A 22,456-nucleotide genomic window follows, 5' to 3' on the forward strand; every position below is an offset into this window, starting at 1 on the left:
AATAGAATTCAAAAAATAAATTACAAAATAAGAAAAGGTCTTTGGATTTAGTGACTAAGCTGTTATTCATGACCTTGGTGGAGAAATTTTAGTGATAATAAGGCCTGAAGCTATATCTCAAGAGATTCCAGAGTAAATAAACAGGGACAAAGAGAAAGCACGAGTATAGACTCTCAAGCAGCTTGGTGATAAAGGAGATGATAAGATAGTCATTTACTATTTTGACATTACATTAACTTTTAACACACTAATGGGTAATTTACAAGCCATCTTTGTGAGAAAAAGTGATTAAAGGTATGCCAGTAACTAGTTATGAGATTTTTGATAAGTCACTAGCCCCACTTCAAACCTATCTTCCTTTAGGTCTATCAAGCAAATGGCTCATCTAAGATGATTTTTAAGGTTTCTTTCAGCTTCATTGGACCTGTTTTCTTCTGTGATGCACAGTGGTTTTGGAACTCCAGATGGTTTTTCCCAATTATCTAAGGCAGCATTGTCCAATTGAACTTACTATGATGAGAGAAATATTCTATAGCTGTGCTGTCCAAAACAGTAACCACTAGACACATGTGGCTATTGAGTGCTTGAAGTGTGTCTAGTGTAACTTATGAACTGAATTTTAAATTTTATTTAATTTTAATTAATTTAAACATATAGTCACATATGGCTAGAGGCTACTATATTGGATGATACAACTCTAAAGAATTATAATAAATTCTCAAAAAATTTCAAACCCAAATTAATGTACAATAATCATATACCATGTGCTATATTTTGTTGGTAGTAGAACTCTGAAACAGACAAGCCTTTGAGAGTATTAGCTGCCAAAACATTTACCAAATAAATAGAGGATGAAAGAAAACTGTATTGGCTGCTACTATGATAACTGTTCTGGCAAAACAAAATAAATTTCACTACTGAAAAAAAATTACTTCTGAGAAGATTAGTTTCATTTTTGTTTCTTCAAATGTGTTAGGAGACACTAGTTAGGTGGGAGAGGGGACTTAGAAAGATGCTGAAAATAGATCATGACATACTATATCTAATGTGTGCCTAAATTAGTCCTAGTTGGTTAACTGATTACAGTGGAATAAAGCTGTTGAAGTTTACACAAAGCAAAGCCTATTATCTAAATAAAACTGGTTGAAAATTAAAAATTATCTAGAAGTTTCTCCTTTGATCAGTCCTGTTGGCTGTAACTGTTGACAAAAAATAGGTATTAAATTTCAGAAAAATCAGCCTTTTAGTCTCTTAGTAAGTCAAGCTATTAACTAGCTAAAATTTTTCTTTTCTTTCTTTTCTCAGAGAGATTCCATTCTGATTCCACTGTGGATAAAGGCAAAAACTAGGTTGGACTATAATAAGATGCCACAGGGAGAAATCATCACTACCACAGTTTTTAACTGCAGATATGAAAATCAAATCAGTGTTCATTAATTCATCAGTGTCATCATTTTTCATTTGAAGCTAAGAGGACCATTTTTTTGAGGCATACCAGTTGACCAGTGTTCAGAGGATGGGTGCAATTGTAAATTGTTAGCAAGTAATATGGTTGTTGATGTTCAAATGGTTACAGAATACTTTGTCAAATAGCCACAAAACCAGCATTTCCATTCAAAAGAATTAAAAACAAGTATTCAAACAAAAACTCATATAAGAATGTTCATAGCATTACTATTTACAAAAGCTAGAAGGTGGATAACTAAATTGTGGCATATAAATACAATGGAATGTTATTCAGCCATAAAAAAGAATGAAACATTTCTACAGAGCTGGTGGCAGGGGGAGGTAGAACCTTGAAAACAATATGCTAAATGAAAGACACCAGACCAAAAAAAAAAAAAAATTATATAATTTCATTTACATGAAACGTCTAGAATTGGCAAAGCCATACAAACAGAAAGCTGACTGGTAGTTGCCAGGTGCTTTGGGAAGGAGGTACTGGGAAATGCTAATGGGAATGAGGGTTTCTTTTTGGGGTTATAAAAATGTTCTGGAACCAGACAGTGCTGATGTTTGTATAACACTATGAATATACTGAACACCACTGGATCGCACACTTTAAAATGATTAAAGTCATTTTATGTTATATGTATCATACCACAGTAAAAAATTTGCTATAGAAAACTCAATTAGAATTTCCTGGCCCCAAGCAGGGAGCCGCTGTTTAGTCTGAGGCCAACTCCAGGTTTCCACCTTGGCCAGTGCCTCAGGCGCTGAAGCTGGGGGCCTCCAGTTTGTGCAACCCCCACTGAATCCCAATGCCAGAACACGTATCACTGAGTAAAAAGGCTAAGACCTCCTATAGGCTGGTGGTGGAAGCTGCCTTGGAGAAGGAGGAAGAACAGGAGGAGGCAGTGCTGTTGGCCTACGTGCTGGCTGATTTTAACAACAACGTTTCTGGTGTGGATGAACAAACATGTATAAGTATGAGGACCTCATGGATTTTTCTGATATTTACCACTCTGATGAAGAATATTTCAGGGAAACCAAAAGAGCTCAAGCCTACCCACATGGAAACTATGGCAAAGCTAGAGAAAATGTACTAGAGAAAATTAAATTTAAAGAAAGTTCAGCCAATGATCATCAAGGAAGAAGTTTCTAGTGTCGCTTCCAAATCTGTATCAGAAAAGACATCCTAACACCCTATCTAGTTAATCAGGCTCAATTTCAGAGCCTGGTTTAGATCATTCTCCTTCCTTGATTATGACTTCCTCTGAAGATGAGTTGCCCAACTTAGAAAAGGAGTATCCTGGGAAGAACAGAATGATGACCTATGCTAAGGAGTTCATCAACAACATGTGCACAAACATTTTTATTAAAGATTATATTCAGTGTGAGGATGCTGACTTCCCAGCAGTTGAAAAAACAGAGAAGAAACCAAAAGAATGAGTGCCACAAATTACAGTATCTGAGCCTTTCCAAATGATGATTAGAGAATAGAAGAAGAGAACATGAAATCTAAATCAGGTATTGAAATAGTACACAAACTGCTCGAAAAACAAGAAGATTCAGAGTATAAGAAAAATTCCGAGTCAATCCAGTTCCAGCACTCATCTTTCTCCCCCCTTACCATTATATAGTCAAGCAAAATGAACAGCAGAGGTGGACTATAAAGGAGAAAAACAAAGAAACTCTTTTGGCCTCACAAAAGCCATTTAAGTTTATTGCAAGGGAGGAACAGAAGCAAACAATCCAGGAAAGTAGCTGAGAGACTTTTTAAGTCTAAAAAGGAAACAAATGGACTTAAAGCCAGACCTATACCTGGATCTACTTATGGTTGAACAGGTTAAAAGAAGAGCTGTACAGAAACATTAGGAACAACTGAGATCCCAAGAGCTTTTACCTACACCAGCTTGCAAAAGTTTTACTACAAGGAAGCCCAAGTGTCCTGAGCAGGCTGAAAAGTTGAAATGTAAATTCAAGGCTAGGTGTCGGACCGCTGATTTTGGAGAACTTCTTGAAAGATATCAGAAAGTCCTCAGAACAGAAGTGTCCAAAACTTCTAACAGTTTATAAACCACCTGATCTTCACACATCCTCACATGCATCCACTAAAAGAGGGGAAATTTTGGCAGACATTGAAGCAGATGAAGAAAATTAAAAAAGAAACACATTGGCCTATGTCTCCAAGGCACAAGTCACCAGTTAAGAAGTGCAAGTGCAAACCATGTGCCATATAACTGCAACCCTCCAATACCCACAGTATATTCCAGAGGAAGAGAACATGCCACAAGAAAGAGTGAAAAGGAAAAGATGAGAGAATACTGACGAGAACTAGAAAAAAGAGAAGAAAAAATTAAAAATAGGCCACTACTATTTGAAAGAGTTGCTCAGAAAAATGCAAGAATGGCAGCAAAAAAAGTTTTATTCTACCACCCTAAAAGCACTAGGAATATCTGATGCATTTGTTTCAAAGAAAGGCCAAAGTAAAAAAATATTTAAGTCCTTTGGCAATCAAGAGATGAAAAGTTTCACTGAAGATAAAGAAAGCTTTAACAAAAAAAAAGTAGAAGAAAGAGAATGAGGAAGAAAATTATTTTACTGATACCAACAGCTAGGATTCTTGCAAGGAAAAAAGATGAAGTTGATAAAGAGAGTAGAGGACAAAAATCTCTTGAAGATTAAAACAGAATCAGCAGAACTTTCTCTCTGAGCCTGTGTTGTTTTTTGCAGCATCAGGTGTTAATAGCTGTGCTTGTATTAAGAACATGGATGAGAACCCCTCTAACGTGTGCAGGAGTCTTGAACAAAGTCATCTGTAGCCGAAAAGGCCAAATCCAGCTGATTGGTAATTTTGGTCAATTTGGCTTTGCTTACCAGGTTTTTAAATTGCTACATATGGTCTGTTCACACTTTTAATCTTATTGGTATTTTTAAAAAGCATTTGAGAATCACAGCTATCATAAACTGATTAGTTTATATCATAAAATATACATTACTTTATTATTTTTGGTGGAAAAAATGGCTTAACATTGAGAGCAGAGAAGTGGCCTTCGGTGATTTGTTTGAAAAAAATTTTTTCTGAATTTTTAAAGCATGAATCGATAAACATTTTTAAATTTAAAAAAAAATTGAACTAAACTAATAAAAATAAGATTCTCCTGTAGGTCAACAACCATTTCACATAATACTAATCTGATAACCCAATAATTTAAAGCAACCTCTAGAGCTATAACCGATGTATGAAAAGAGGACAATCAATTATCTCAAGCAGTGATTCCCAGACATGAGGTCAGAGCACACCAGTGGGTTTCAATTGGATGAATGAAAAGACAAAAGCTACATTTAGCACCTTGGAATTGGGTATAACCTACAGTCTATCTTACCCATGAAAAAGTCTCCAAACTCATTATATAACAACAGCCTAAGAAGGAGCATACCTCATGGGAAAGGGTTTTGGAATCACTGGCCTATATGATTTAGTATGAAATAGCTCCCATCCAGATAGTTCCAGATGATTATCAGATGGTTCCAGAATAGTGTCAAGACAATTTTCTTGGGGCAGAGGATACCACAAGACCATCACCAAGAAAATTAAACAAGTGTGAATAATAGGCCAGTAATTTTTTCCAGGCCTGTTCAGGGATATATCAAAAGATTTAAGAATTATTCTTTCATCCTACCCATTGGAAAATTCAACAATCAGCAGGCCAGAGAGCTTTAGTAACCTCTGGCAAAGTAATCAATGGCCTAATAAACACCAAATAAGAGCACTCCACAAGGAAGATACAGAGTAGATGAGATTAAGGCCTCATAAGCAACTCAAAGAAAATGGAAGACTTAAACTAGGAAAAAAGAAAAAAAAATGTCAGAGACACCAAAAGAATGACTCAAAATTTTTGCAATTTTCTAGAGAAAAGTTGCAATTTTTCTAGAAAAAATTTTCAGCATGGGCATGACTAGATTTTCATTGTGTGGATTTTCTTCCCTAAAGTACAATTTGCACTAAATGCTTTACCATTAACACAGATAAAAAAAAAAGTTGGAAATGTCTTCCATCTTTTGAATAGCAAACTAAAGGTTTTCCCAAGAAGTGAGTCTATATTTTCATTCTTGTGTATACCTAAATTTGTACGATTTTCAGCTAGACGTTAAAATTTAGAAGTATGTCTTATTTCATTTCTGATTGTAGTTCTTTCGGTTTCACATATCCCCTAAAACTAGTTCAGGTACTTTGGAAAAGTTATTAGACATCCTGGGCCCCCATGTAGATCTTCTCCCAAAATGGAAATACTCAAAGGACCTGAGAGAGATGAGAATCTGTTGTCTAATTCTCTTAAAATCAAAACGCCCCAGCGCAACATTTTCAGTTAAAGAGTACAGCATATACAATAGGCATTTAGAAGACAGATTTGGGTGAGAGATGCTTTATACTAAACTTCTCCCTTTTTTAAAACCTTGATTTCTTCATTCATACAAAAACCAGATTTGGTGAAAAAACCTCAGGCAGTCCTATAGATTGAAACCTTCAGTCAGGGAAGGGAGACATCTACTGGTGGATAAAATAAAAAAATTTAAAGATATATTTATAGAAAGATATATTTATATATAATATTATAAATATATGCAGTATTTGTACATGTGTACTATTTGTATATAATAGCATATTTATGTGTGCATACACACACACACACACACACACACGAACTCAGATCATACAAAACAAGTACTCAACCAAAGGCATTTTGTAGATATTAAAAAGGACACAGTTAAAATCTAATTTCTTAATAAATAGACCATGACCTCATGTAGCAAGATACAAAGGAAAGATACAGGCAAGCACAACTGGTTAATACAATGCAGAGAAAATGTAACTCTAAAACCTCTTTAGATGAATAAGGTAATTGCACCATTCATTTCTCTCTAAATATTTCATTATTTCAACTTAGTAAATTTTGATTTTTTGTATGATTTATTTTACTCTGAAAGAGTAACTACACCAGATTATTATTTTCTGTTTACCTCTGGCATTCTTTTGGGTCATTCATACACTTCACTTTGGTCTCAATCTATTGGAATATTACTCTGAATTTTTATTTATTTAATTTGAGACGCATAATGCTGAATTGTGTCATTTTCTAGGGCAGTGCCAAAGAATGTCATTGTGCCTGCATGGACCATGTCATGATCGATGAAGCAGGACAATCTCTTCTGAACACACCAAGCCCCATACCTTCTTGCTATTTCTCTCTCATTTCTAAAATAAGAGGAACAAAAAAAAAAAAAAATCTTTTCCCAATCAGCAGTAATCTCTCCAAAGGTCTTTTAATTTCAAAAGTCATAAGTGTTAATTAGCTATTATTAAGTGCCCTCTGTATAAATTAACATGATTGATGAAAAAATTAAGGCTAATGAAAAATGTAGCAATGCATGTATTTTTAAGTGACTATATTAAAAGATGGCAGTCCCTCTGGACAGTAACTAAGGCCTTCTCTTCTGTACCCTGACTTTATTATTCTCTCTTGCTGTCTTTCCTCTACAATTCTTTTCAGTTATTAGAAAAAAATGCTGAATCTTTAATTCAGTTATTTTACAATCTTATTTTTTTTTAACTTGGAACACTAAATTGCACACCTTATTTAATATGGTCTCATGAGGTAAAAAACATTTCCTATTTTTAACCTGCCAAATGGAAGTAAAGTGACCTCTCTATTTAGAAAATATCAAATATCTCTCTTCTCCAGAGTGGATGGGAGGTGTCAATGTGAGTAGCTCTGCAGGATACCACACTGTGGAGCAGGAGCTGGATGTTCAGGGCTGCTGAGTGACCACCCTTCCTCCTTTCGCTTTCTTACCTCACTCTGGAGTATTTGGGACATAGTTCAAAATTAACAAAAGTTTTCCGCAAAAATTAAAACAGAACCTACAAACCTATACTTTCGATTGAAAGTTAAATAATGTAAATTCGGCACTAAAGATTATTAGGATTAGGTTTTTGTTTTTTTACTAAACTATATAGAATTGTTATGATGAGAACAGTTCTGTAATTGAAAATTTGGGGCATCTAAAGACCACACTGAAATCTAATTCAAAGCAGATATTAGTGAGAATTTCCAAAACTAAAAGGTAGTGTAATAACTATGTATAGTGTCAGATGAGTACTAGACTCATTGGGTGGATCACTTTGTGATCTATATAAATGTCTAATCACTATGTTGTACACCTGAAACTAATATAACATTGAACATCAACTACAATTAAAAAATAAACAATAAATAAATAAATAAGAATAAAAGGTGGTCAGAAGTCATGAAATAAACTACCAAAAACTTCAGAGATTAATAATTGGATATTTAAAACTATAAACAGATTTTTTTTCACAAAAAACATGAAATAGATTTTCATTTTCTTCTACATATAATTAAAAAGGAAGGCGTGGTGCACACGACATTTTTTTAAATCACACTTTTATCCAGAATCAAATCTTACTCCCAAAAGATAAAAGTTCCTGCATTATGTATTTAGTTTAAAAAAAAAAAAGGAAAAGCAATTATTTTGTGCTTGTTTCATAAAGATTACAGCATTTTGCAAATTTACCAACTCTTTTAAAGGCATCAAAATAACTTTAAATTTGGACTTTCAAATTCCCCGCAATGTTTTTAAAACATCTAAAATGTCTTTGCAATGTCCAAAAGTGACATATTATCATATTTCAGCAATAAACAAGTTAGCCTGCCTGCCTGCTGTATTAATGGTTTGGGCAGATGTGTTTTCATCTTCTTTATCACGCTCTCCCTGCCTCCCATATCAATCTCTCTCTTTATGAATACGTAAGAAGCCAGTGATGGTGAACACTTGCTATGCTATACACTACCTCATGTCTGATCTTTGGAGCAATATTTACTTTGACATATTGCAGTTCGAGATATTGAGACTTGCATCTTTTAACTCTGTCCCATTGCATTTGTATGTTCTTTGGATCTCTGTGCTTTATATAGATGGTCACTCCTTGTTCAAAGGTGTCCTAATATGCACCCAGGGTGATTGCTGCACTTGCTGTTGAGGTGGCTATGTTAATTAGCTTACTGCCTTTTCAGTGGGAGAATGTTCTGCTGCTGAGAACTGCAGTGCATTTATGAGATACATTAACATATTGCTTGTAGGAACAAAAGGAAGAAAGAAAGCTGAGTGGTGGGAGACAAAGAAGTCTTCAAAATCTTCTTCATAATTGTCAGCTAGTCTAGTCAGATCTGAAGATGAAAGAGCATTGAGTGCTAGAAGGATCTGGTTGTTTGTGCCAGTCTCTTCTGCCAAATGAGAGAACAAGAGGAGCCTCTATTTAAATGAGGAAGCCGTAAAAGAATCAATTTAATAATGAGATTTGGAAAAACAAAATAATTTAGTGCTACTTCTGGTTTTACATGACTTATAATGTCTGTAGATCTACAATTATGTCTTATTATGAAAACAAATAGATTGAGGTTGTTGTAAAATGTACTAAATGTCTTCCTCATTCACACAAATCTTTTTTAAAGTGAAAGCACCACAAGATTTAATGAGGGACACAATTTCATTTTTAAAAAGGATAGATTGTCTATATTGTGACTTGGCATCTGAATCTGGAAAATGCTTCTTGGTACTCTCAAGTATATTCATTAACATTTTCTCCCAAAGGGAATCATAATTAAGTGATCAATGATGTCACTCCATTGCTACCATGAGAAAGTGAAAAAATCTTCTAAAGCAGAAAGATATATTATGGTAAATTTCAATTAAGTATAATTTAAAATAAAAACTAGAGAAAAAACTCAGATGTTTTAAAAATATTTCATTCTGGTAAATTATTGTGGAGAAAGGACATATCATAGAAATCCCAGCTACACAAGAGAAAGTATCTGTCTCTTAGCACAGTTGGCCAGGGCCCAGATGCAAAGCAGAAATGATGCTTTCTTTTAAATTTTATATTTTTAAAATAAACAGGTATTTATATCTAGTACTTTTTAGTGAGCTTACTAAGAGAGGTAACAGTTGGAAAAATAACTTAAGGAATCTTTCTGTCTTACCTTTCCAAACATATAAACCTTCTCTGCAGTTAGCCCAAGGTATCCATTCTATCTGCTGGGGTGGGGTGTCAGGTGGGCATGATTAATACTTTTCTAGATGAGTGAGGTCTCCACATGTGGTCCCCAGACCAAAAGCATCAGCATCACTGGAACCTTTTAGATATGAAAATTCTTATGTCCCTCCCAGCCCTACAGAACCAGAAACTCTGAGGGTGAATTCCAGCAATATGTGTTTTAATCAGCCCTCTAGGTGATTCTGATTTGTTTTCAAGCTTAACCATAGATATAAAAGAAACAAAGAGGAAGGAGGAGTAAACATAGAATCATTATTTTATTTCTGACATCAAAAATAGAATTTGGTAGGACAATAGTCATGAAAGGCTAGTATGATTGAAGATGAAAGGATTTTCTAAATCCCTTTAGCGTTCATTTAACAAATCAAGGGTTAAGCCAAGTGAATAGGTCATAAGTTTTTTTAATTAAGAAAGTCATAAGTAGATAGATTAGAAAATAAGAGAAAATTCCTCCCCAAGATACCATGAAAAGGAAAAGTCAGACAGAATAGAGAAGAGAGAAAAGATATGCCATGATGTGGCCATCCTGGGGTTTCTGTAGACATGGCCCTTTGAATACTGAATGCCAGGGGCTCTTGCTGTACTCTACTGGGTAGAGCTCACCTCATTATAGGAGGGTATAATGTTGTGGACAAGCAGAGAGCGGGTCTAGTTTGCATTCCTGAGCTGCCCTGGTTTCTATATGGTGTTGATACTGGATTGAGAGCCAAAGGGATTTCCCTGGGGCCCATTATGGTTGAGAGCAAGCTAACCTTGAAGCTGAGCCTTCAGGGTGGTTAGTCTGAGACACAACAATCACTCGAAAGGGTCTGAGGCATTAGTAAAGTCAGGTGGCAGGCTGAGTTTGTGGGGAAGTCCCCAAGGCTCCAGTCCTGATCTTAGACTGTGCTCTAAAGAATACAACATATCGCAAACACGCATACATATACACACCCAGGCAGATACATTGGCTAAATAAGGAATAAAAATAAAATATTCAGAATAAATCACATAAAATAATTGTTAAGAATAACACACAGAGCCAAACAAATATTATTTTATTTTATATGGATGGTAAGAATTAAAACTGGCACATGTAAGTGCACCTACTTTTTCCAATGAAATATTCCCATGGTCAAAAAGGCCATGTGCCTATATGGACTGCTCTGAAATACAACACGGGCAGCTTTATTGCTCAAGATCCGGGGCTCAGAGCCACACAGCGTGACCCATAACCCCAAGCCTCTGCTCTCAGGATAGACACCTTTCAGATGCCAGGGGACACCTCATGTGCTTTTCCCTATGTCCTCAAAACAAGATGACTGCTTACCAATGCTGTGATGGTTTGAGGTGGTCCCACTGCTGATGTTAGAGATGTATATCGGTTCAACACAAGGAGACTTTGAGCAAGGAAGCACTCATTGTATCAAATTCTTCCTCTCAGCAAGAATACAATAAAATTCTTGTGTAATGAGGTGCCATTTCCCACCAGTGTTCATTTTAGTGCTTCTCTTCATGCTCCAATTTGTGATCTCAGAGCATTCAAGAGCAAGCTCAGTATTCACATCAGGTGTGTATGACGAGTGGGAGATAAGATTTCAGTTGGGTCATATCAATGATGTTCTTCAGAACAATCATAGATTATATACAATATTTTCTAGATATGCCCAAACAGGAAAAATCTTGGTGAAACATGTGTTAATTTTGATCTTAAAATCATTTCAGTTGTACAATGTTAAGCAAAACAACACAAGATGCTCAAGAGAAATGTTCAAATAGTGAATTGTGATCTTGTAGGAAAATGAAATTAATTTTGAATTTACACTATTCACAGTATGTGGTTTGAACTATTGCTTGCTATAAATCTCAGCCCCCAAAAAAGAACTTTGGCTCTTTCACCTTTAAGAGATTAAAATTACTTTTGAAATTTTAGAACAATATGGAATATCTAAATTGAAAAATATTGCATGTAAAATGTGCAAAAAATGTGACATTTCAATAAAAAATAAGAAAATTAGAATAAGAAAATAAATTGCTTAACCGTGAAGATTTATGTATAAATAACCTCCAAACTATTTCTACAGAGTCCATTTTCTGGCCATTATAGATCAAGCTCTAGTCTCTCCTAAAGAGAGAGTCAAACGTACTGGGTAAGATATAGTTATCTTCATTTTCTAAAATATATTCATGAATTGAAAATTTGAAAGAAAAAATAGGATAAACTGTACGGATCTAAAGAGATGGTGATGATCATTAATAATGTAAGTAATAATGTTTATATGATGAAATTTAGTAATTTAAAATAATTTTCTTAGTAACTATTTTATATGCAACTCCATTACAAGGTTTGAACATATGTAAAATTCATGATTCATTCCAAATCAAACATTGTTTTAAAATTTTTATTGACAATTCTGGTTGCTTCACCTTCTACAGAACTAAATTTCTCCAAATTGAAACAAAATAGAAATGTATAAAAACTATAATGATTCAGGAAATGTCTCATTTGGCAGTACTGTCAATGGAACAAATTATAAAAATCTTAATCAAACAACATAATTACTGATTCTGCTGAAAAGAAATCAAGAAAAATAAATTTATGAAACATGTAATATATCAAATTATTTATTTTTAGTCATCCAACTATCACCATCTTATCAACAAAACTTTTAGACATGTACAAATTATAGGCAAAGTTGTCTTCAACATTTTGCCAATTTTCAGACACTTTAAGCCATAGCTTTAAACATAATTTCCAATTTTGTCATTATAAAGGTATAATTCCCAAGGAGAGGAAATAGAACATATTAGAGTGTGTTAGTTTGATTTATAGTTATACATATTTATAGTCATACATCACAGTATCTTTCTCCAGGCCCTGCCTGCAAATGTTAGAGGCAAGTTAGTCAGGCCCTGATCAAGTTTGAGAAACAATAGACCATGGGATAATCAGCCCAAAATGTCACAGTTGCATATGGCAGAGTAGCCAGGGATGGGGGCACACCAAACATACCTCAGCAGATGCCAGCTGGAATGCACCAGAAATCAACAGGGGGCCAAGCAAGCCGTTCCTCCAAAGCCAAGAGGTCATGGAGGCTCTCCCCCAAACCTCATACCAAGTGTCATCGTGGAGAACAGTAGAGTGAAATCTAAAAGACTAAAAAATGATCCTTATTTGAGTCTAAATTTAAAAACCTTTTTAAAAATTGTTAGAATGAGGCTGAGTTAAATCAGATTGTTCCAAATGGGTTTCCTACCACCACCGTTAACAAGTACTGGATAAGGAGTGTTGCATAAATTATGAGAAATAAAGTAGTTAAAATTCCTTTGCAGAACTCATACAACTCAATAACTACAAAAAATAAATAAATAAATAAATAAATAAATAAATAAATAAATGCATAAATAAATAAATAAATAGAAACAATCCAATTTAAAAATGGGCAGAGGACCTGAATAGATACTTCTCCCAAGACAGATGTTGGCCATATGTATTAGGAAAATGCAAATTAAAACCACAATGAGATACCATCTCACACTTGTTAGAATGTCTATTATCAACAAGACAAGTAATAACATGGAGAAGATGTGGAGAAAAAGTAACCCTCCTATACTTCTGGTGAGACTACAAATCGATATAACCACTATCGAAAACAGTATGGAGACTCCTCAAAAAACTCAGAATTGAACTACCATATGATCTAGCAATCTCTCTTCTGAGTATTTATCCATAAAAACTGAAAACATTTATCTGAAAAGATATATGCACCCTATTGTTCATAGCATGATTCACGATGGCCAGGACATGGAAGCAACCGAAGCATCCTATGACAGATGAATGGATAAAGAAGATATGGTACATATATACAATGGAATATGACTCAGCTATGAAAAAAGATGAAATATTGTCATATGCAACAACAGAGATGGATCCTGAGATAATCATGCTAAACGAAATAAGACAGAAAATGTTGAAAACCACACGATATCACTCATATGTGGGATAGAAATCTAAAAGCAACAAACAAACATAACAAACAGAGTCTTGTGGACATGGACAGTGGAGGGAGAGAGAGATCAAGATGTCACCCCAATAATTTTTAATAATTATGAAAAAATTCCTTTGCACATCCAAATGGTAGTAAGAGTAAATAAACCCTCCTACATGTATAAATAAAGGCAGGCAGCAGGTGGCAGATAAAAACCAATGGACATAGCCACTAAAGCAGTCCCACTATAGTTGGGAAATGGTAAAACACAATTGCAGATGCTATCATCTGCTTTCCGTCTTCAGAGTTCATGGGACAACTTCCCTTGCTTTCAAGCACCCAGACATTTGTGCCTTTGGCCAGACATATATGCTGGCCTCTAATATGATGGCTGATCAATGGCACTTGATTCAAAGACAATGATCCTCTAATTTTCCTCCATTTAGTTTGGCATCTCTGCATTCCTGCAACCCATTTACTCGAGAACAAAGCATTAGACAAAGCAGATAATTCATTGAGCTTTTAATTTGTGTTTCATTCTTACTATCCTAGGTATGTTTTCCTCTCTCAGGTGACCTCTGTGAAGCGAGAAACAAAGGGGACTCTTTCTTAAATGTTCGGCAATACTTAAGCATCTACCTCTTAAATTTTTACCCGCTATGGAGAAGCCCCATTTGAGCAAGATAAATTGGAAACTGATTAATTGGACTAATAAAATAAATCCTATGAGATTTCTTATATCTTATTGGTAAAATATTCTACACTCCTATAAGCATGATAGGAGTCTCTTAAAAACTGAAAATCTTTTAAGTCTGACAGTCAGAAGTGAGGTACCATTGGATAAAGGAAAAGGATGGAAGACTCCAAATCACAGCACAGAAGTGGTCTCATTCTTTCCCAACTATGCTGCAAAACAAATGCCTCAGTAATATAATCTCAAATAGAACGCTAAGCCTAATTTGCTCATTCAAAGGGCTCTATACATAATAAGCAAATGTGTTGACATATTATTCTCATCTTTTTCTCTTTTTTTTCTTCCTTTTGCAGCTAGAAATATTTAGAAATCCACTTGGAATAATAAGCAAACAAACAAATAAAAGCAGTCATCTTCAATTTTAGTACTAAAAATTTAAACACTGAACTTTAAACACAAATGAAATCAAAGTGAATAAAAACAGATCTTGTAATCAGGCTGATTAATAAACAACTTAGTGATTAATGAGGTTAGACTTGCATGAATCAAATCCTCAAGATAGTCTAGAGTGTATTCTTTCTGTTATTAAATGGGCCCTTAAAACAACAACATATGTGATCGTTAAAATGGCTTCATATTATGAAAACAATATCCAAATGAGTTTCAGCATTTGCTTTTTTAAAAACTTAAAACAACAATACTAGGTGATGGTGTGGGAAAAGCTTGCAACTTTGATGTAGTAATAATATTTATCTGGTTTTCTTCCAGACTTTTCTGAGAAAGACATGTTTTAACAAACTGTAACTATATGAAGGAGGTAGATTTGAGGAAGCAAATTTGGTAGAACTAAAAAATATGGGGATTATATTGTGTTAATGGTACATATTAAAATCCTGAAGTGCGGAGAATCATAAGAGATCCTAATTAAACCTTTTGTCATTTACAGTTCTTTGGATGGAGCAAATAATTGGCATGATTTTATAAAGGTCTTAAAAAGAAAGCTGTGAGTAAATAAAAAACAGGACTGCATCTGGAAAATGGAACAATGGAAGGACTAAAATAGGAATATGCTGTCAATAAAATCAATAAAAGCTGACTTGGAATGTCAGTGGCAGAAAGGAAGATTTAGGTTATAACAAATAAAATAACTGTGGAAGTGGAAAGAGAAAGAGAAAAATGTAGTCCATTAATGTTTACAGCAATAAGCTTTATTTTTATAGTGGAAGTACTCTTTTTGCTTGAGCCTTTCTTAATTTTAACACATTTTTCTTAAAAAACTATTATTATTAACTGGAACCAAAGAGTTAACATAGAGATGTTGAATGCTGCTTTATTTAGCAAGAGAAACAGCAGATGCACCAATGAGAAATATTAAAACAAGGAATTTTAAAGATGAGCAATTACCACCTCCCTTTGTCCATCTATTTATGTCTTAGGCCAGAACATATAAAAAGTATCCTATGTATCTTTGCTAAATCTCCCATCAACCTATACTTGGCTTACTTAGAAGTTCACCTCCTCCATGATCCCAGTGAAGTTACATGTAGGAGTAAAGAGACTATGTGCTACCTACTGTTCAGATTTCAAGAATGTAAGGCATTTGCTTGATCAGACGCTTAACTCTGCTACTAGCTGTCCATATCATGAAATGTCAACATTACAATTTCCTTCCTCAGTTTCAGCTTTTGAGCAGTTTAGCATGCAAATCCTTCTAGGAGGGTCACATCTAAACTATGATCTATGTGTGAATGAGGTAATCAAATAGCTTACTAAGGCTTTAAGAGGAAGGAGACTACCTGAGGCCTGAGGACAATGGATAGCCACCAAAGTGGACCCAAAAGAAGACACTGGAAGTAACCAAAACAACAAAACCTCTTTCAATTTTTTTCAATTACAGTTGACATTAAATATTATTTTATATTAGTTTCAGGTGTACAGCATAGTCGTTAGACATTTATATAATTTATGAAGTGATTTTTCCAATCTGTCTAGTACCCAACTGGCACTAATACATAGTTATTACAATATTATTGACTATATTCCCTATGCTATTATCCCCATAACCATTTTGTAATTACCAAATTGTAAAATGTGTACAATTAATCCCTTCACCTTTCTCACACATCCCCCCAACCTCCTTCCCACCTGGCAACCATCAGGTCATTCTCTGTATCTATGAGTCTGTCTCACATTAGTTAAAATGACTATCATTAATAAATCAAAACAACAAGTTTTGGCAAGTATGTAGAGAAAGAGAACCCTCATGCCCTGTTGGTGAGATTGCAAACCGGTACAGCCATTATGGAATACAATTTTGAGGTTCCTCTTCAAAAAATTAAAAATAGAACTACTTTATGACCCAGCAATTCTACTTCTAGACATTTATCTAAAGAAATCCAAAATACCAATTTGAAAAGATATATGCAACTCTATGTTCACTACAACACTATTTACAATAGCCAAGATATGAAAGAAAACTAAGTGACCATTAATAGATGATTAGATAAAGAAGATGTGGTACTCACATACAATGGAATATTACTCACCATAAAAAAGAATAAAATCATAATTTGTAACAACATGGATGGACCTAGAGGATATTAGGCCAGTGAAATAAATCAGACAGAGAGACAGATACCATATGATCTCACTTATATGTGGAATCTCAAGAACAAAATTAAAAAAAAAAAACTTTTAATTTTGTGTGGATTATATGAGTTCCATGATTCCCTAAATCTTTCTCCCTAAAGAACTAGATAGAGTCTTCCAGGGCAAAAATGGAAGTAGCCATCTCAATGCTGTGGCCTCCTGATTAAGGCTAAATATACCGCAAGGCTTCTCCCAAGAAAAAATTTTGCAAGAAAGTCACTGATGAACTATACCAATTGAAGTCATAGGAGATTCAGGCACAGTGTGTAAGACAAGCAGAGCAGGAGTGAAAAACTAGGGTCCCTAACCTCAAAGAGCTTAACATCCATTAAGAAAAATGGCAAACTAAATTAGTTCCAAAATATAAATGGAGAGGGAATGCAAAAAAAATATGTCCTGATAATTCTTGTGGGATTGTGACACCGTAGAATTCAATAGGTATGACATAGAAAGATGAACAGACTCAAATCCTTCATTCTAAAGAATCCACTCTTTTAGTTAGACAGTATATCACATGCTTAGAGATTCCAAGAGGCACTAGAGATGCTAAAAGATAAAGTTTCGTTATAAAGCCAAGAACAATCTTAATGAGGAAGAGAAAATGTATGTGTCGTGGGAAATGAGTTTGAGGGTGGAGGAAGAGATCATTTAAAGAAACCAGTATTTTAACAAGAAGCTCCCCAATGAACTCAGGTTTTAAAAAGATTTGTAGGCAGTTCAGAGAAAAAGGAACACTCATGATCTTTAAACATGAGAAAAAAAGTGTTCAACTTTACTCATAAAATACACATAAAACCATACCACTATCAATTATCTGATTGGCAAAAGTCAAAAAGTGAGATACATTGTGTGAGTTAAGATACAGGGCTATCTGTCAAATTCATTACAATTTTGGGAGACATATAAATTGGGATAATCTTTATGGAAGGCAATTTGCAAATATACATATTATATATTGTGTATATATATATTATATATATATACAATATATATAATATATATACATTTTTAATAATATATTTTATTTTGAGATAATTGCAGATTCACATGAAGTTGTGAGAAATAACAGAGAGAGAGCCTATGTACCTTTTATTCCGTTACCTTCAACAACGTCTTTTTTTCAGTCTTTCTAGATGTTTGCCAATTTATTGACCTTTCCAAATAACCAGCTTTTTGTTTCATTGATTGTATCTATATTTGGTATTTAATTTTATTTTTTATGTACTTATCTTTATTAGTTCCTTCTTTCCTTTTTCTTTGGCCTTATTTTACTTTCTTTGTTCTTGAGATGAGAGCTTAGATAACTGATTTGAGACATTTCCGCTTTTCTTATGTAAAAATTTGTAGTTATAAATTTTCTTCTCAGTACTCCTTTAGCTACATCCCACAAATTTTGATATACTGTATTTTCATTTTCATTCATTCAGTTCATTGTACTTTTTTTTCAGTTTTTCTGAAACTTATTCATTGACACGTGGATTATTCAGAAGTGTGTTAGTTTCCAGGTGTTTAGAGATTTTCCTGTTATCTTTCTGCTTTGATTTCTAGTTTGATTCCATTGTGATCAGAGAACATATTCTGTATAATTTAAATTGTTTTAAATTTATTAAAGTTTATTTTACACTTCAGGATATTTTCTATCCTAATATGTGTTCCACACATGCCTCAAAAGAAAGTGTATTCTGTTATTTGATGGAATGTTCTATAAATATCAATTAGATACTGGTATGTGGTATATTGATCAAAGTTCATTTGCAGAAAATAGAATTCACTCTAATCCCATGTTTCTCAATTAAGATTTCATAAAACTCCAGACTTCTGCAAAGTTTTTCCAGTGATTTTGTTTTATCACTACTGAACAAAATAAAAATCACATTTGAATTTGGCATGCCATGCAATGCTGGCACTTGTAGGAGGTCTGTTAGCTAGTTCATTAGCAGTCTTTTACGCTCTTATAGCTGGACACAATAGCACACTTTATTTGGTTAAGAGCTCCTCACTTTTGACTCAAGATAGGGGACGTCATTGATAATTGGTGAGCACTGTACTGCTTGGAGAACAGGATGATTAACAGATGACATTAGTGTTTCCTTTCCAAATCACCTCCTCCAACCACTTTTTAGTATTAACTGACACATGAGAACAAGCAAGTTCTACTCATATAATAGAAAATCAATGAGAAATTTTTAATTAGAAAAAAGGAATTTTTACGAGCCACAAATTAGTTCCCTGCCCTAATACCCCACCAGTTAGCCTTTGTTGTAAACATTGTAAAACATAATACTTTAAGTTAGAAGTGAATTTGTGTTGTAAAATCTTGCATTATTTGGAATTTTTTAATTTCTTTTTGTGCCCTATTTTAAATTTTATTAGCATTTGTATTTACACGCATGTCTAATGGTTCAATGTAGACACATTTGAAGATAGACTATACGATGGAAGAGGATTTTAGGCCTAATTCTATGGACAATTCTGATAAAGTTAATGGTAGAGCGATCTTCTGAATCATTTCATCGCGTAATGGCAAGAAAGAAGTTTATCTGATAATGAAAGCTACTTATCAATAGATTATACATGAGCTAGTAATCCAAGCTGGTCAATTTCATTGGCAGCAAATAAGCTCAAATGTAGCACCTGTTCCAGCAAAACTGGAGACACTTAACCACAAGTCACAGCCATTTGACAAGCAAAAGTGCCATTATTTTTAATGGCCATAGGAATGTCAAACATTTGTTTTATTTAGAAAGGTTGTATTCAATGAAAATCTCAAGAAGCAAGAAATTTAGTAACAAACTTATTGCCTAAGAAAAGAAAAGTTGCCAGGTAGTAAAAACAAAATAATGACAAGGTTCTAGTCTAATAATATGGTAAGAAAATATATTAATGACAGGTCCCATGAACCTGAAGAAGTTCTGTAATAAACTGAAAAACAACAGCTTCTCTATCCAAGTCAAGGAGTCAACCTATTTCTCCAATAAATGTCATTCTATAGCTTTTGTGATATTTGTAGATGATAGTGAACTTCAAAAAAATTCTTCTCCTGCGAAGAGCTGTCTCAAACAAGCAATGGCCAAGATATATTCAACACTTCATCTTCCTACCTGGTGACAAGAGGTCTATCTTGAAGAAGTGATGTTGGCATAATACTGATAATGCCCATCAATGGTTGGCTCCATGAGACATTTCTCCTCTCACATAAAAAGACCTAACATTATCACAATACATACATCGTTTTCTTCACAGACATGGGGTGATGTTAAAAGTATTGGAGATTAAATAAAGTTCTGGACAATACAAAATTTCTTAACTATTAAACACAGGTCTCATGTTAAAAAGGTAAATTTTATTATGTATATCTAGTTTCAAAAATAAAGCTTTTTATGCACATATAAACCTCTAAAGGAGATCAGCACATGCATGTAATGTCTAGACCAACATTTGAACCTGATCATGTCACTCGTTTAAAAATGTGTTTCAAAGTCTAATATTAAATTATGTTTAGGCCATATTTTCACCTATTTTGCTTTGGCTATGGTTTTAGTGCCCTTACTATTTAACATTATCAATAAATTTTATTTTGTAAATAACATCAATTAAAATCAACTTAACCTTTATTTAAATTAAATCTACCAAGTTTATCATTGAAAAAATTAATTTCCATTTTGATTTAAGCCATGAATTAGCAAAAACTATAGAAATGATTAACTATCTTTTATCTAAGGAAAGGTTGGCAAAAATGACATTTTTAGTTTTAAATAGAGGGAAAATTACTTTCGCACACACCATACACCATATACCACACTTTGTAGAAAGTTCTGATGAGACTCTTGGATTTACTTGGATATGATAAAAACATAAAAAATAATTTATTTTTAAGTCAAACCTGAAGTTTCCTCTACCTGCACTATTGACTTGCATTAGAGTTGATATCTTTTGTGGGAAGGGAACTCTATAAAAGGGCAAACTAATAAGTTAGCTAAAATAAACATCCACCAAAAAAAACCATGCTTTACTCAAAATAGATGAACAATTATCACTCAATTATTATATCACAACTTACAGATCATAAACTAAAGATACTATCATTTTTAAATAAAGGGATTCTGTGAGATCTGGAAATTATTTTAAGACATATTAAAGGTAAAAGGTTGAGAAAGAATGTTTTAGCCAATTTGAACAGAATGAAAATATTACAGAATATTAAGTGGCTTACCAAGTTTTGGGGGGACTTGGGAAAAACAAAATAAACAGGTTGAACTTTCAGGAACAATTTTTGTTTGGCAGGAGAGCTGCTTCCTCTTCTATGATTGGTAGCCAGTTGTAGAACCATGGCGTGCCTTCTATAATCTACACTCCCCAAGGAGATGTTGGCTTCTGTCTCTCAAAACCAACAAAACTGGTGACTGAAGACTGGGCCTTCTGAGAACTGCAATCATGACTCTTTGCCAGAAAAATACAACACACGGGGCAGTTTTGCATCCTCCAAGTTTTGCATAGGTACGCTTTACTATCAATACCTAAATATCATTTGGAAGATGAGTGCAAAGATGTCTAGGAAATATACTTTTTACTTTTCCAGCCTCTTCACTACATGTGGGAATATTAGAAAATGGGTGGAATGAATATTGAGAGCCAATCCTATATCCGACATAAAGGCTTCATAATAGCACCTGCTATTATTGTAAATATATGTTTGAATGATTCTTCTCAGTGTTTGACAGCTGGATTTATGTTTCTTTTAGACATTCAAAGACTCTGAGATGGGACTAGAGACAAGCCATGAGTTTTGCTTACTTCTGTATTTATTTAGTTGCATATTTTGTTTAGTCGCACATTTACAAAAATGAGCAAGACCTTGGACTTGATGACTTCCAATTGTCTTTTCACCTTAATGAAGTAGGTTTAGAGCAATGTGTAATTTTATTGAATTTTATTTAAAATATAGTCCTGACATTATTAGCTAATATTGAAACTAGGGTAATCTAAGGCCATTTGGTCCATAAATCTTCACTTCTCACTCATTAATGAAGATAATTCATCTGAAATTCCACACACCTAGCTTTTAATTTTGTATAATAGTAATGAATAAATGCCTTCGGAATATGCTCACAATGCTTTAGTGCAAGATAACTTTAACTGTGCTACCTAGTCTAACAGGACATTTTTATTTATTCAGAAAAATTTTCCTGAGTACCTAACCTGTAGCTGATACTACGTAGAGAATAGTTTTCTGTTTATCTCTTGTGTGGCTTCCAAACTCAAAGTCCAATATATCTCCAGCCATAACTTTGGCAGTAGAATTGATTGGTTGGTGCTTATTTATAAAGTTCAAGTCAGAAAATTTCTGAAAATCCCCTCATCTCTTTTAAAAACCCATTTAAATCAGCAACCACAACTTAGGCTAATGGTAATTTTAATAACACTATGTTCCAGATCTAAGAGCTCTTTCAAGTCTCTCAAGCTTATATTGACTTCCTCCAAAATAGTATATTTTTAAACCAGTCTCCCTCATTACTTCTTGTGTTCAATAAAAACTGTACTTGTAACTCTCATTAGCATGTAAAA

At 33.9% G+C, this 22,456-nt stretch overlaps 1 pseudogene; it reads left to right on the plus strand.

The window, feature by feature from the left end:
• Positions 1-2,261: 2,261 nt before the first annotated feature.
• LOC120607734 (protein FAM161A-like) lies at positions 2,262-4,128 on the plus strand (annotated as a pseudogene).
• Positions 4,129-22,456: the final 18,328 nt, after the last annotated feature.

Source organism: Pteropus medius, unplaced genomic scaffold (genome assembly GCF_902729225.1).
Source record: "Pteropus medius unplaced genomic scaffold, Ma_sr-lr_union100, whole genome shotgun sequence".
In the NCBI taxonomy this organism is placed as follows: Eukaryota; Metazoa; Chordata; class Mammalia; order Chiroptera; family Pteropodidae; genus Pteropus; species Pteropus medius.